At 42.0% G+C, this 16,783-nt stretch overlaps 1 protein-coding gene across 8 annotated transcripts in view; it reads right to left on the bottom strand.

Moving 5' to 3' along the window:
• The window catches only part of CHD9 (chromodomain helicase DNA binding protein 9), a 229,718-nt gene that overhangs the window by 167,947 nt on the left and 44,988 nt on the right, over positions 1-16,783 (bottom strand). For 2 of the 8 annotated variants that reach the window (XM_086350650.1, XM_086350632.1), the window contains exon 1: positions 208-440. The exons of 4 other annotated variants lie outside the window; for them this stretch is intronic. The gene's annotated coding sequence lies outside the window, so the exon portion shown is untranslated. Of the gene's footprint in view, positions 1-207; positions 441-533; positions 1,040-16,783 lie in introns of those variants that run through there. 2 more of the 8 variants (XM_086350630.1, XM_086350649.1) reach the window with 2 other exon arrangements.

Genomic DNA, 16,783 nt, shown 5'->3' with positions numbered 1-16,783 from the left:
CCCAGCGCGACCCCACCAGCCCCTGCGAGCGGCACTCCGGCAGCACCGGCGCGCTATTTGCATATTTGTGCCCGCGCCGCTGATTGGCCCGGGTTCGGAGGGGTGGCCGAGGCCGCGGCAGCTCCCGCCGCCGCTCCCGCCGCGCCGGGCGACCGGGGAGGGAGGCTTCCCCTCTGTCGCTCCCCTTCCCACACGACCCGGTCTGACCTGGGGTGGAGGGCGGCGGGAGGCGGGGTCGCTGCCCGGCTCCAACATGGCCCCGCCACGCCGCCGACCCAATCGCCGGTGCGATTGCTCCGGGAGCCCTGGGCGGCCTCGGGGCGGGGAAGTGTTGGGGCCGGGCGCCCTCTGGCCGGAGCGCGGGGCAGTGCAGTGGCCCGGGCTCCCCTCGCCGCCCCGCCGCGGCCGCCACGTCAGGCCGCGCCCTCGCGGCGTTCTCTCCCCTCCCCGCGGCCTCGCCGCCACGTCAGGCCCGGCAGGCACACCCCGGCCGCGAGCTGACCGGCGGCGGGGTCGGCGCCGAGGTCACTCACTTGCTGGGCATTTCCCCGCCAGGCTGGGGTCCTCCGAGGAACCGGGAGGGTTTCCGGAGCCTCCCTCTTGACACTGTCGTGATTTCGAACCCCAGGTTCTCCCTTCGGTCTGAGACGGCGGTGGCACACGCTTGTGCCGTAAAATCGGGAGCCAGGAGAGTGTCGCCGCGATGATACAGCGATTCAGTCCAGGTGCTAAGCACCAACCGCGAAAGGGGCGCCAGGCTAAGGAGAGACCCAGCCCCATGTCCCCATCTAGAGAGAGCGCGCGCACCTCAAGTGGTGGAGAGCCGGGCTGACACCTCGTCATCCCCATGATCAGGCCCGCGTTCTAAATTGCACAGCTCTGAAGGGAAAGAAAGAACAACCTCCTCCGACTCTCCCGCCCGCCACCCCCACCCGCACCCCCCACCCCAAAGAGGGGAAGGAACTGGTCCAAGACTAGGGAGCGTACTAGAAAACCACTGGCTTACGAAGGCCTGGGGACACCTGGGTTCCTACTCTGTCACTAATTAACTGGGTGACCTACATTAAATCATAACGTGTCCCAAGGCCTCGGTTTTCCCTTCTGTGAAATGAAGAGGGTGGACACATTTTCTAAAAGCCTTCCGATTCTAAAAATTCTACGGGTCTCTTAGGTCCTGAGCTGGCTTTAATACCGGATTAAAACTTTAACATCCATATTTGAACGAGAGAAGACAAAATAACGGAAGGTTACAAGTTCAGTCGGGCTTCCCTCATAGCTCAGTCGGTAAATCATCTGCCTGCAATATGCAGCACCACCTTGTTTGTTCCGTTTCCCATCCTAGAAGGGTGATATTTAACATTCACTTTGAGAAGGGATAGACTACCCAGTCCAGTATTCTTGGGCTTCCCTTGTGGCTCAGCTGGTAAAGAATCCGCCTGCAGTGCTGGACATCAGGGTTCGATCCCTGGGTTGGGAAGATCCCCTGGAGAAGGGAAAGGCTACCCACTTCAGTATTCTGACCTGGAGACTTCCATGGACTGTATGGCGTCGCAAAGAGTCGGACACGACTGAGTGACTTGCACCGCACTTGAAGTTGACAGAAAAATCTTGAATTTGTGTCTTCACAAAGAAGGATAGAGCAATGTCACTGTGCATGTTTATGCCTGACCAGAATGGAATGGCTGCAGTATACAGACAGCTAGTTGCCAAGTAATTTCACTCTTTATTAAGGCTGTCCAGAGTAGATCAACACAGCGTTGTTTAGCTGAGATACTGAAAGGGTTGGGAGAAAACCCTCCTCAGGGAAAAGGTACAATTACAGTTTTGATTCCCCTGGATACTTAATAACAACTACACTCTAGGATAAGAATACACAAAAAACAGTTCACCTTTGAGCTCCCTACACTACTTATTTGAATGCCACTTTAGCTTGCAAATTCTACCTGCTGAGTCAAATCTAAGGCCAGTAACATCTCATTTATCTGGCAAGATACTCCCTTTAAATGAAACCTCTACCTACTTTACAGAACTCCTCTCCCCAAGAAAACCCACATTTTCTTGAATACAGCCCTTTGAAAAATACACGCTTGGTGATTAAGGAGCATCCTTATCATTATTACCATTACTGCATTCTATTAAGACCAATGAATGCCCTTAAAATTATGTAGATCTATGTCTCTATTGCCTGAAGAATCCCAGGGACGGCGGGGCCTGGTGGGCTGCCGTCTATGGGGTCGCACAGAGTCGGACACGACTGAAGAGACTTAGCAGCAGCAGCAGCAGCATGTCTCTATAATTTCATGGCTGCAATCACCATCTGCAGTGATTTTGGAACCCCAAAAAATTAAGTCTGACACTGTTTCCACTGTTTCCCCATCTATTTCCCACGAAGTGATGGGACCAGATGCCATGATCTTAGTTTTCTGAATGTTGAGCTTTAAGCCAACTTTTTCACTCTCCTCTTTCACTTTCATCAAGAGGCTTTTTAGTTCCTCTTCACTTTCTGCCATAAGGGTCGTGTCATCTGCATATCTAAGGTTATTGATATTTCTGCCAGCAATCTTGATTCCAGCTTGTGCTTCTTCCAGCCCAGCGTTTCTCATGATGTACTCTGCATATAAGTTAAATAAGCAGGGTGACAATATACAGCCTTGACGTACTCCTTTTCCTATTTGGAACCAGTCTGTTGTTCCATGTCCAGTTCTAACTGTTGCTTCCTGACCTGCATACAGGTTTCTCAAGAGGCAGGTCAGGTGGTCTGGTATTCCCATCTCTTTCAGAATTTTCCATAGTTTGTTGTGATCCACACAGTCAAAGGCTTTGGCATAGTCAATAAAGCAGAAATAGAGGTTTTTCTGCAACTCTCTTGCTTTTTCCATGATCCAGCAGATGTTGGCAATTTGATCTCTGGTTCCTCTGCCTTTTCTAAAAGCAGCTTGAACATCTGGAAGTTCACGGTTCACGTATTGCTGAAGCCTGGCTTGGAGAATTTTGAGCATTACTTTACTAGTGTGTGAGATGAGTGCAATTGTGCGGTAGCTTGACCATTCTTTTGCATTGCCTTTCTTTGGGATTGGAATGAAAACTGACCTTTTCCATTCCTGTGGCTACTGCTGAGTTTTCCAAATTTGCTGGCTTATTGAGTGCAGCACTTCAAAAGCATCATCTTTCAGGATTTGAAATTCTTCCTACTCCTTGGAAGGAAAGTTGTGACCAACCTAGATAGCATATTAAAAAGCAGAGACATTACTTTGCCAACAAAGGTCCGTCTAGTCAAAGTTATGGTTTTTCCAGTGGTCATGTATGGATGTGAGAGTTGGACTGTGAAGAAAGCTGAGCACCGAAGAATTGATGCTTTGGAACTGTGGTGTTGGAGAAGACTCTTGAGAGTCCCTTGGACTGCAAGGAGATCCAACCAGTCCATTCTGAAGGAGATCAGTCCTGGGTGTTCATTGGAAGGACAGATGCTGAAGCTGAAACTCCAATACTTTGGCCACCTCATGCGAAGAGTTGACTCATTGGAAAAGACCCTGATGCTGGGAGGGATTGGGGGCAGGGGGAGAAGGGGACAACAGAGGATGAGATGGCTGGATGGCATCACCGACTCGATGGACATGAGTTTGGGTAAACTCCGGGAGTTGGTGATGGACAGGGAGGCCTGGCGTGCTGTGATTCATGGGGTCGCAAACGGTCGGGTACGACTGAGCGACTGAACTGAACTGAACTGATGTCTCTATAATAAATTACCTCTAGAATGCTGTTTTATGATTACTTTAGATTTACATCTGTTTGTTTTATGTCTCCTTTCTCACTACTGGGCTGACACTTCTCCATTCTTCTACCTAACAACCTTGTTTCCTGTTTTTGTTTGTTTGTTTTTAATGATTCTATTGCACTATGAACTTAGACACAGATAAACTTCTATTATTAGTTTAGACTTTCAAGTTTTGAGTAACGATTTTCTGTGGGGCTGTCCTGTGGATTAAGCACATGAGGTTCTGTGACATCTATTTTAACTGCTCAATAACTAGTTTTTACTTATTTCTTAAATCTTAGTAGTATTCTTGATAGCTGAAGTGTCTGAATATGTGCACTCTAGAAAAACCATTGCAAAGGATGGCTCTACATTTGAGGATTTAGAGGCTACATCAGTAAATACTACTTTTTGCAATTTAAATGAATAAGAATCAATAATCATCAACAGCTAAATCTAGTAATAATGGCTTACTAGTTCCTCAGGCAATGGAATATCCACAACCAGGTGGTAGCAATGTGCTCTCCAGGTCCCTGTATCCCACTCTAAAAATGGCTCCATTCCTACCCAAAGTCTTTCAAACCCCAAAGATCCCATATCTGCAAACACAATGTTTCAGGTCTCTAGGAAGCTGTGCTATGTCAGACAGCTGTTCTTCACACCCTGAATGAAGCATTCTACAAGTGTATCCAGTCGGTACCATTTACTGAAATCTAACTAGTCCCAAGCACTGTGTAAGGGTTTATAAAGGTTGCTCAGGAAGCTAGCAACTTCCAGCTTTGTTATAGTATTATTTACATAATTGTATTTTATTTTACATTCACAGTGATTCTATGAGAAAGGGATTATTTTCCCCTATTTTATAGATGGGAAGGGTTAAAAATCTTGCCCTGGTTACACAATCACTGAGTAACAGAGATAGGATTCAAACTTTAAAAAGCCTGTAACTCTTTGCTATTATACTATATCCCTCCCTGAGCTTTAGTTTCCAATTCCAAGTTTACTAAGGAAACTTATATTAACTAATTTGGCACCTTGTAAGGAAGAATTCCCTGCATAGCCATTTTAGTTAAGATTACCAAGAAAGGAATATCTCAAAATGCATATAGTGTATCAAACTTGGCATTTTCTTGCAAGTTTGAGGGGTATGAACCAATGCTCTGGTACTGTGCACTTTGGGGAATAACTGGTAAAATCAAGATTCTAAGATGGCAAAACTAAGGATTAGACCCTACTTCAGTGAGACCTACAGAAGTGATGCCCACAGAACAGTCAAAAAACCTTAAAGAAAGAAGAAAGTTAGAGGATGCTCACTTTCTGACTTCAAAACTTACTACAGCATTGCGGAAATTGGACAGTGTGGTACTGGCATAAGGATAGACATATAGATCAATGGACTAAAATTGAGAGTCCAGAAAAAAATCTTACATTTATAGTTAATTGATTATCAACAAGACTGCCAAGACATTTAAATTGAGAATGGCAACTCTATATGCTAGAGAATGAAGTTGGATCCCTACCTCACACCAAATACAAAAAAGAATAAATGAAAAAGGATCATAGACCCCAATGTAAGAGGTAACACTATAGCACTCTAAGAAGAAAACACAGGAGTAAATCGTCAGGGACTTGGGTTAGGCAATGGTTTCATGTATATGGTACCAAAAGCATAAAGAATAAAAGAAAATATAAATTGGACTTCATTAAAATAAAAAAACTTTTGCACAAGCAACCAAAGGAAAAAAATAGATAAACTGAATGTCAAAATAGAAAACTTCTGTGCTTCAAAGGACACTATTAAGAAAATGCAAAGAAAGACACCTACAGAATGACAGAAAATATCTGCAAATCATACATCTGATGAGGGTATAGTATCCAGAATATATAAAGATCTCTTACAACTCAGCTATTTTTTAAAAATCCAATTTTAAAATAGGCAAAGTATTTTTGAATAGACATTTCTTTGATGAAGATATACCACAGCCAATATGCACATGAAAAATGCACTCTAATAATTGGTAGTTATTAACAAAATGCAAATCAAAACCACAATGAAATATGACTTCACATCCATTAGGATAGCTATCATAAAAAAGACTGGCAATAACCAGTGTCTGTGAGGATGTGGAGAAGAAGTTAGAACCCTCATACATTGCTGGTAGGAAAGTATTCAAAAAATGGTGCAGCCACTTTGGTCAACAGTCCTTCCAAAGGTTAAACATAGTTAGTATATGACCCAGAAGCCCCAGTGAGATGAACACATGTGTGTAACTTACACACAGATGTTCATAGCAACGTTATTCATAATAGCCCCAAAGTGGAAACAACCCAAATATCCATCAAATGACGAACTGAACCAAAGTGTTACATCCATACAATGGAAAATTATTCAACCATAAAAAGAATTGATTGACTACTGCTACCTGGTACAACATGGAAGAAGCTTGAAAACATTCTGCAGAATGATAAGAGCCAGATACAAAAGACCACATATATAGCTCCATTTACATGAAATGTCCAGATTAAGGAATCAAGGGAGAAACGAAGTGGATTAGTGGTTACCTATGGCTGGGTTGGGGAGAAAGGGATGAAGAATGAAGAGTGACTGATAATAGATATTTATGGGGGGGTGGGGGATAATGAAAATGTTCTAAAATTAGATTGTGGTGATGTTTGTACAACTAAATACCATTGAAATATGAATTTTTATGGTAGGTAAACACTATTTCAATAAAGCTGTTTTTTAAAAAGTAATCCCTACCAGCAACTTTCAACTTTGTTACAGTATTACAATCATTAAATTCATATATTTATGTATGCTGCTAAGTCACTTCAGTCATGTCTGACTCTGTGCAACCCCAGAGACAGCAGCCCACCAGGCTCCTCCATCCATGGGATTTTCCAGGCAAGAGTACTGGAGTGGGGTGCCATTTCCTTCTCCAATGCATGAAAGTGAAAAGTGAAAGTGAAGTTGCTCAGTTGTGTCCGACTCTTAGAGACCGCATGGACTGCAGCCTACCAGGCTCCTCCATCCATGGGATTTTCCAGGCAAGAGTACTGGAGTGGGATGCCATTGCCTTCTCCAATATTTATATATACATATATGTATATATATATACATATACACACACACATATATATATACATACACATATATACATACATACACACATGTTGAGCAAAAGGAATAGATACATTTTAATTATATTTATCAATTAAGCAGCAAATAATTTTTTTAATTTGAAGATTATTGGAGTGGCACTGTTACTTCTCACAATGAGCTCACCAGTTTGGTGACTTTGGGGTAATTTATATGCATTTACTCCAGGAGTTGGTGATGGACAGGGAGGCCTGGTGTGCTGCGATTCATGGGGTCGCAAAGAGTTGGACACGTCTGAGTGACTGAACTGAACTGAACTGAAATACCCTCATCATGTATGTCTACCAGGCTGGGAACTGTGTTGGCTACAGAAGAAGGGATTGTTATTCCCATATAAATAATCATGAATTATTAGTAATAAATACTGAACAAATGTGTGTAGATAAAATATTTTCATTCATCTTCTTTGACATTCATTCACAGGTTGAGGCAATAAAGTAAATGTTCTTTCACAGAGTATACTTTTGTAATCTTTTACACATTTTATGTACATTCATAACTTAAAATGTTTTATGCCCCATTGTATTATGGAATCTAACATGATTTCCATCTTTCCGCAATTATAAGTAGTAGCTTGAGGAGCTTAGATACTTGTCCACTTTACTCAGTTGTGTCTGATTCTGCAACCCCATGGACTATAACTTGCCAGGCTCCTCTGTCCAGAGGATTTTTCAGGCAAGAATACTGGAGTGGGTTGCCATTTCCTTCAGTAGTGAGTAAAAACTAACTTCACATTAGCCCCTGGGTGTTGTGAAATTTCCTGAATTCCATGGAGAATACAGGTACTTTTTAGAACAGGGGTAAAGGACATCACTAGAAAGCTCTTTAGCTTTCCTTTTCAGGCTCTTGTTCAAGCAAATAGAAAAGAGGGTCGGCTTTCAGTTGTAGCTTAGAGCACCTCAAAGATCAATTAAAAGCATGTTCAGCACTGTTTTCAAATCTAGAGGCTGCTGATAAAAACATCCAAAGGATGTATTCAGCCAGGCGGCTGTTCTTCAGACTCTTATTTTAGGCCTACTTAATCAGGGAAAGATCTTAGAGTCTCTAAATTGTATCTATTTTATCCCCTGCTTTTAGTTAGGAATATACCTCTAAGCATGATCCTACTTGACAGTTCAAATCTTTCACTGTTTTGATTTTCTACAGTTGCTTGTCCTGGGAATTTCCTGGCGGTTCAAGGACTAGGACTGCATGCTCTCACTGCCAAGGGTCTGGGTTTGATCCCGGGTCAGGGAACTAAGATCCCACATGCTTCATGGCACGGCGAAAAAAAAAAAACAACACAACAGTTGCTTGTCCTAATCTTCAAAGAGGTTTTGCTGTTTTCTTTGATAAGACATCCTGAGCATCTTATTCCCTCTCTTTGTCCATCTGCTTTTCTTTGGGTAACATAAGCAGTCCTGGAGAAGTTTCTAAATCAAGTTAGAGGGGATGAAGTGTATAATGTGCAGCTGCTATTTAAGAAATTAATTCATTCAACAAATATTTAAAGAATATCTGTGAATGGGAATTCCCTGGTAGTCCTGTGGTTAGGCCTCGACGCTTTCACTGCCTAGGGCAGTCAAAGTCATAGAGATTAAGCCTTCTACAGGCTTATATTTGATTTCTCCACTACAGATATTTGGGCTTCCTGGGTGGTGCAGTGGTAAAGAAACAGCCTGCCAATTCAGGAGATGCAAGAGACAAGGGTTCGATCCCTGGGTCAGGGAGATCCCTTGAGGTAGGAAATGACAACCCACTTCAGTATTCTTGCCTGGGAAATCCCACGGACAGAAGAGCCTGGAGGGTTACAGGCCATGGGGTCGCAAAGAGTCGGACACAACTGAGCATACACACACACACGCAGATTTCTGACAAACATCCCACCTTCCAGAACATCTGGTTGGGTAGAGAACTCAAAAACAGCGTGTCAGAGAGTATGTGGGTCCAATCCCTAGTGAGAGAACTAAGATCCTGCAAGCCTCATGGTGCGGCCAAAAAAGAAAAGAAAAGAATACCTGTGAGGTGCCAGGCGCAGCGCTAGGTGCTGGAAATACAACAGTGAAAAAATAGGCATGGTCCTTTGCCTTGTGACAAGTTTTGTAAAGTAAATAAACACCCACTAATTAATTATTTTTACTAATTTTCTAATACTTAACTTACAGATACTGTGATTGGTGTACTTAAAAAAAGAAGTATGCTCTATATCACAGAGCCTAAGGACTAATGGAAACTGTAGACTTGTATTTTTCTAATCAACTAGTTTGTTTTAGAGGTATTACAGGCATCTTATTTCAAGGAGAAATCCATCCTGGTGCAATTGAAATCCATCTTGTCTTGTTTCAGCTTCAAAAAAGAGAAAATTGCACCAGGTTTCCTGTGAATATTTCTTGACTTGTTTTTCCTTATTCATTATAGCCATGACTATAATTTGGTCACCATCTTTCCATAATCGGCCAGGTTTCACACTTCCTGTTGTGTCTGGAAAAGAGCTTACAGAACTCATGTATTATTGCTAGGAATAAAATCTTTAACAATTACTTTAGTCTTGTATTTAAAAAAAAAATTGAATTTTTTTTTCTTGCCTCATATGGATTTCTTCAGAAGGGCTATCTTTCTTATTAAGATCATCTTTTACAGCACTTTTATCAGGGCAACATACCATCTCTTATGTAAAAGCATGAGGGGATTATTGGAATTCTTGGACATTCTGGTTGAGGATACATATTAATTATAGTTGTTTTCTCTGCACTGAACCCCATGGTTTGTTTTATAGAAAATGAGTAACAACATGCCAACCAGGAAAATTAATTCCAGGTTACATGATTGAAAAAAAAATTGTTTTAAATTCAAGAGCAGAGAGGCCTTAGAAAGCTTTGCTGAAATAAATCAGTGTAGCTTTTTTTTCCCTCTGGTTACCATTACACAGTAAGCAGTTAGTAACCCTGAACATTTTTTTTTTTTGGCTTCGCTTCATGGCTTGGGGGATCTCATCTTAGTTCTCCAATCAGGGATTGAACTTGGGCCCTCAGCAGTGAAATCACAGAGTACTAACCACTGGACCACCAGGGAATTCCCAGATCCTGCACAACTGAAGTAGAAATCTTTATGAAAACAAGCAAAGGAACTGAGTCAATGTTTCTTTAAACAAGATATTGATAGAAATTAAGCCTCTCAGTCCGTAAAGAATCTGCCTGCAATGCAGGAGACTGGGGTTTGATTCCTAGGTCGGGAAAATCCCCTGGAGAAGGAAATGGCAACCCACTCCAATATTCTTGCCTGGGAAATCCCATGGACAGAGGAGCCTGGTGGGCTACAATCCACAGGGTCGCAAGACTCAGACACAACTTTGTGACTAAACCACCATAGGCACAAATTTGATTTCTCCAACATTACAGATATTTGACAAACAGCTCACCTTCCAAAAAATTTGGTTGGGTAGAAACCTCAAAAACAGTACTTCAGAAAACTGAATTTCTTCCAAAATGAGGCCAGTTCTGCCACACTGATAGACTGTATTTGAGTGATGGCTAGTAACAAGATAAAAGACTAAAATGTTAGGCCAAATCCTCTTGATATCAAATATATAATTGAATTTACCCCTTTTCACAGTTTATCTCAGTGTAATGGAGGTCTGCCTAGCTTTTTCTCATAGTTAGCAATTTTTGGCTAATCCTGTGGAACCCTGTGTCCAGCACACAGTACCCTGGCTCCTGGGGGACACTTCTCTTTGGGTTCCCTTTGCAGAGTGTGTGCTGTTTGGCAGGGACATGCTGAGCGATGTGTGCAAACTATAAGTAATGTCAGGCTAGAGCTTGCTCACTCTCTGCCACTCCCCTTTCTAGATAAACGAAAGGGACTGCAGGCTTTTCTGTTCTTCAAACACACCACTCTCCTTGTCTTGGGATTTTTTCACCCTCTACTCCCTCTGCCTTACCATAGGCTCTGGGTTCAGCTGCTCCTTCAGGTTTTGCAAAAATGATTCCTCTTAGAGGCCTTCCTTGACGCCTAATTACTCAGTGTGTTTCCTTCTTAACACCACAGTCCTGTTTGTGTGTTTGTCTCTGCCCACTAGAAAGCAAGATTCTGGAGGCCGAGGCAGGGCCACTTTTGCTCCTGGAAGTATTTCCAGCACCTAGAACGCTTGTGCTCAAGAAATGCGTATTTTCACTACTGTATTTATAATGGATAACCAACAAGGATCTACTGTATGGCACAGGGAACTCTCCTCACTATCTGTGATAACCTGAATGAGAAAAGAATTTGAAAAAGAACAGGTACACCTATATGTATGACCGAATGACTTTCCTATACACCTGAAACCAACACAACATGTTCATCAACTATGCTCCAACACAAAAACTCTCATTACAAAAAGATAAATGTCTATTTTATCCTGATGAACTGCTTACCCGACATATCTGTAATGTCCTGGCTGGAAGAACTGCTGTCATTTGGGGTTATCCCACTGGTTTTGAACAAGATACTGGAAGCCTCAACTGGAAATTCTCAAACCTTCATACTAGCATCACTGGGGAAACTTCAAAACTACCGTTGCTTAGACCCCGCCCCAACCTAGGGGTGATGGGTCTCGGGCACCAATATGTTTTAAAAGCTCTTTGTGTCTTTGCTTGTGTAACCAAGGTAGAAAGTACTGGTCTAAGTGACATGGAACTGAATAACTACCCAACTACCATGCTCTTCTCCTCTAGGTGAGTCATTCCTGTGTCACCTCTGTTTAGGGAAACTCAAAGTATTCTTTAGACTTTACCTTTGTGGCTTCTGAATACCTGCCTTGTTATCACAAAGGGGCAGAATTCGGCATAAACCAAATGAAAAATTTACCTCTCAGGAAAAAGACAAGGTGTTCAAGTAACCTAGGTTCATCTGTTAGTTCTTATTTAGTCTCGAAGTCATGTCCAACTCTTTGCAACCCAGCTAGGCTCCTCTGTCCATGGGATTTCTCAGGTAAGAATACTGGAGTGGGTTGTCATTTCCTACTCTAGGGGATTCTTTCTGACCAGGGATTGAACCTGCGTCTCCTGCAATGGGACAGGAGGATTCTTTACCACTGAGCTACCTGGGAACCCTCATCTGTTAATACCTGCTCTGAAAACCTCAAACTCAAAGGGGAAAGTTCCAGCATTTTTCTTCCTTCATAAAAGAAAGTCATCAACAAACTTCTTCATTTAGCTGTAGAAATCAGAAGCAATCACTCAAGTGCAAAGCAAGCAAAAAAACAATGCTCCCAGAAGAGGGATGTGTCCTAATTCCATCCCCTTCTTTGTAAGAAACAGAGATCAAGTAGTGGTTGGCTCAGAAACACTTGTCCAGGGACTTCGCTGGTAGTCCAGTGGCTAAGACTCTGAGCTCCCAATGCAGCGGGCCTGGGTTCCATTCTGGGTCAGGGAACTAGATCCCACATGCTGCCACTAAAGATCTCTTGTGGTTCAGTGAAGACCAAGATCCCCTGGATTACAACTAAGACCCTGGACAGCCAAAAAGATACATAAATATTAAAAAAAAAAAAAAAAAACGGAAAAGAAACACTTGTCCATACTTTTTGTTATGGCAAACTCTAAACTTTTAGACCTTACATAAAATTGGGACCTCTTTTTTTTTTTTAAGGTAAAGCAATGGTTATTGGTATTTTCCTCAAACTGTGCAACTTAATAAGCTGTTCTCTTCTTTATTTTTTAAAACCACCATCAGAACTGTTCACAAAAGCTAGATTCATGCTAAAAGTCAATGTTGTTTCCCCTCCAGTTAGAAAACCTAAATAACTACAGTAAAATGAGTGTGCACACAGGATTAGAAGTAGAAACATTTGAGTTACCATCCAGGCCCTATCACTTGCCAACTGAATGAATGATCCGCAATTTTTCTTGCCTGTTAAATGAGAATCAGAACACCTATGCTCCCTGCCCCATGTCGTTGTTTCTTGCTAGTAATATTCATAGACTTCCTCTGAAAATGTTGCAGTGTGCAAATGAAAATTACTGGGTGGGAGGGAGGCTCAAGAGACAGGGGATTCAAGTTGTTGTATGGCTGAAACCAATACAACATTGTAAAGCAATTATCCTCCAATATAAAAATTAACTTTAAAAAATGAAAATTACCGGTCTTCCGTCTTACAATGAACTTTTAAGCAAAAAACAAACAACTATTAAAAAAAACCACAGTGGTTACAGTAATTAGAAATGTTGACCCAGGATATACGAAGTATCCAGCAAAGTGCTGAAGAAGTTGTCCCTGAATCCATTAAACCAGATCACCCAACAGGGAAAGCCATTTCCTCTGCAACAGGAGAAACTCAGCTCGGCCAAATCCAGAAATAACACAATAAATCCACTTATTCATCCCCAAAAGTCTGTTTCCACCCTTTAAAGTTCTTCCATCTCCTGCAAAAGATGTCCAGGCTATAAAAGGGACTATTTAAATTCAGAAAGCCTTGGGGCTCCCCTGGTGGCTCAGGAATACAGAATCCACCTGCCAATGCAGGAGACAGGGGTTCAATCTCTGACCCAGGAGGATCCCACATGCTGCAGGGCAGCTAAACCCGTACACCACAGCTACTGAGCCTGCGCTCTAGAGCCCAGGAACCACAACTACAGAAGCCCAAGAGCCCTAGAGCCTGTGTTCCCCAATGAGAAGCCACCGTAATGAGAAGCCCTCCTGCCACCAGAGAGTAGCCCCCTCTCGCCACAACTAGAGAAAAGCCCAAGCAGCAACAAAGACCCAGCACAGCTAAAAATAAATGAATAAAATTATTTAAAAATCAATTAATCCAGAGAGCCTCTATTTAGTCAAGATCAGGGCACTGAATTTGAATAGCTATGAGTTTAAAATTCTATTCCAGGGTTTCAGTAGGTAAGAGGATATAGAAAGTTGCAAGTTGATGGCAGTTTTGCAGTTGATCCCAGGACAGCTTACAACAGAACTCCTGCCTCCTAACTTTTCAAGGTTAAAAGCCAACCTTAGAGGTTGTCTGGCTGAGAATATGCTGGGACAGGTATGGATTAGAATCCTATGTGGTCCTGGTAAGTCTTTAACCTCACCTAGACTTTATTTATTTGTAAAATAGAGATTAAAAACATCTCTTTTACAGTGTAAATAATCCGAAGCTTAGAGATGATATACATAAAACCAGCACAAATTAGGTTATCAATAAATCATAGCTAATTTTTAAGAGCCAGTTGAGTGATTTTCAGATTTCTCCCACTGACAGATCACTGTAAACTGCTGATACAATTTACCAAGTCATATGAACCGAGAAAAGCTTTGCTGTTGCTGTGTTTGGTCACTAAGTCGTGTTCGATGCTTCTGCAACCCTGTGGACTGTAGCCACCAGGCTCCTCTGTCCATAGGATTCTCCAGGCAACAATACTGGAGTGAGTAGCCATTCCCTTCTCCAGGGGATCTTCCTGACCCACGGATCAAATCCAGGTCTCTCACATTGCAGGCAGATTCACTAACATCTAAGCCACAAGGGAAGCCCCCCACGTGCTGCTCCCCAACCCCAAGAAAAGCTTATTTAGTAGCACATATGACTCTACTGTATATGTATACATGGTATCACAAAAGATCACATCTGGGGACTTCCCTGGTGGTCCAGTGGCTAAGAATCCACCTTCCAGGGGACAGGGGTTCCATCCTTGCTCAGGGAGCTAGGATCCTACATGCCATGGGGCAATTAAGCCCACACACCACAACTGGAGAGTCCATGTGATGCAAGTAAAGGTTCCGTATGTCACAACTTAAGACCTGATGCAGACAAATAAATTAATTAATTAAAAAAAAAAAAAAAACCACCTCTGTTCATCAGAACAAAGATTTTCTTAAATCCCCTCAAAACAAACTGGGTCATGTGTCTAGTCTTCCCACATTATTTGTTGGCTGCATGTTGATTTGGTTTATAGGTGTAATAGCAGGTAAAACAGACAAGCTGTGGTAGACCAATGGAGAAAAGTCCTATCGTTCTGATTAGCTTCAGGCCTCACAGAGTTTGCAAACCTTACCTAATAACATCTTACTGATATTGATAAACTAATTCAATGATTTTGAAATCTTTCTGAAGACGAGGAACTTCTTTCTTTAAAAAGATTATTATAATTTTTTTTTTTTTTTCAGGAGCTCAAGATCTAAAACACAGAAAAGCAGAAGTCCTGAATGAAAAAACAGAACCAAGGCTGAGGAGCCTTTCTGTAAGCTTAGGCACCCCCTGCCCTTCCCCACCCTTAGAAAGGCATCTCTGAAGACTTCCTGGGCTTGGAGGGGAACATTTTGAAAAATCCCTTCAGTTCAGGCCTTCATTCTGCAGATAAGGAGATTAAACCCCAAGGGACTAAGAAATCCACCCAAGGTGGTCCTGTGAGTCTATGAAAGAACCAACCCTGGGACCCAGGCCTCTGACTTCTCTGTTCAGCATTTTCTTGACTCAGAGGTTACTAGTTTTGAATTTTTCAAACAGCATAGCTGGGAAACTTTGATTTATTTCCCAAGATAACTGGTTAAATAGGTGAGGCAGAACCTTGGCAAAGCCAGTCAACTCTCTAAAAAATTTATCTTCTTAATGGAAGGTTGATCAGATGTCCCTCCTCTGTCTACTTCTGCCATCATGTTCTATAATGTACTAAAATCCTCTGTTTTATACCAGACATCATAAATGGTCTGCCCAGTGTATCCAAGTCTCTTGGGCTGGTTGCTCTCATTTAAAAATCAGAAGATTTTGGCCTAGAAATGTGGATTTCCAACTTCTGCTGAAAATGGAGAAATCCTAGCAATACTGAATTCTCTCTCTCTTTTTTTTTTAACTAACATGTCCTTTATTCTATGTTGTCCTATTAGAGTTTTATTTATACCAATACTGTGATATGCTTAAGATATAGATCAGTAAATAAAAATATTAAAGATACCAGTACAGAAAATTCATTCAACCAATTAAAGCAAAAACCAAAGCTCTGGAACAAGACAAGCCTTAAGCAAAAATGTTTGGATATACTCAGGGAACTCCTCTTTTGAGCCATATCCCAGGTCTCTGATTTCAGTGACCCTATTTAATAAGCACATCAACCAAGAAAGGCCAGCAAAAGGTTTTAAGAGGTAAGCAAATGTAGACTTATTTTGTAATACACAAAGTGCTAATTTCAGTAGATCCATGAAAATAGAGAACATCTGAGAAAGATCATCAATAGAAGTCACTCAGCCCAAATTAACGTTAGACATCAGTTTTTACAGCATTATTTTAAATCTATATAAACAAGTTCAAATTTTCTTTGAAGAAAGAAACTTGTTAAGAAACTTAGTAGTTTCTTAAACTTTATAGAAAACCCTCTACAATTTCTAATGCTTATTAACATAAGCATACATGAACTACCTTTGTAATAGAAACAGTTGTTCAAATGTTAATTCTGAATTCTCATTCCTAGTTAACACTCCCAGGAGCTGAGAAGAGGCAGGCACTCTTTGGTGTGTCTCCGTCCCCACCCATCCCTACCTGTTTGTGTCCATTACCATCTGCCCCCTGTAGACATTTGAATTTGTGACCCAGGGTCTAAAGCTTTTCTCTATAGAAGCTTTTTTTCTTTCTTTCTTTTTTTTTTTGAGAATGGAACTTATAAAAACAAAGGTAAACCTAAGAATCAGACACAGGGGATAATCTCATTTTAAAAGATGAGGTGAGGCCTCCCTGGTGGTCCAGTGGATAAAAATCCACCTGTCAATGGAGGGGACACAGGTTTGATCCCTGGTCCAGGAAGATCCCACGTGCCTTGGGCCAATTAAGTCCCAGCACCGAAGCGATTGACCCTGGGTGCTGCAACTATTGAAGCCCGAACACTCTAGAGCCCATGCTCTGCGACAAAAGAAGTCACTGCAATGAGAGGAGGCCC

The sequence above is a fragment of the Bos grunniens genome, chromosome 18 (assembly GCF_055505025.1).
Source record: "Bos grunniens cultivar Pamir isolate PY7600 chromosome 18, Bosgru_T2T1.0, whole genome shotgun sequence".
Lineage (NCBI taxonomy): Eukaryota > Metazoa > Chordata > Mammalia > Artiodactyla > Bovidae > Bos > Bos grunniens.
The sequence above is the reverse complement of the archived record's forward strand: the minus strand, read 5'-3'. Positions and strand labels throughout refer to the sequence as shown.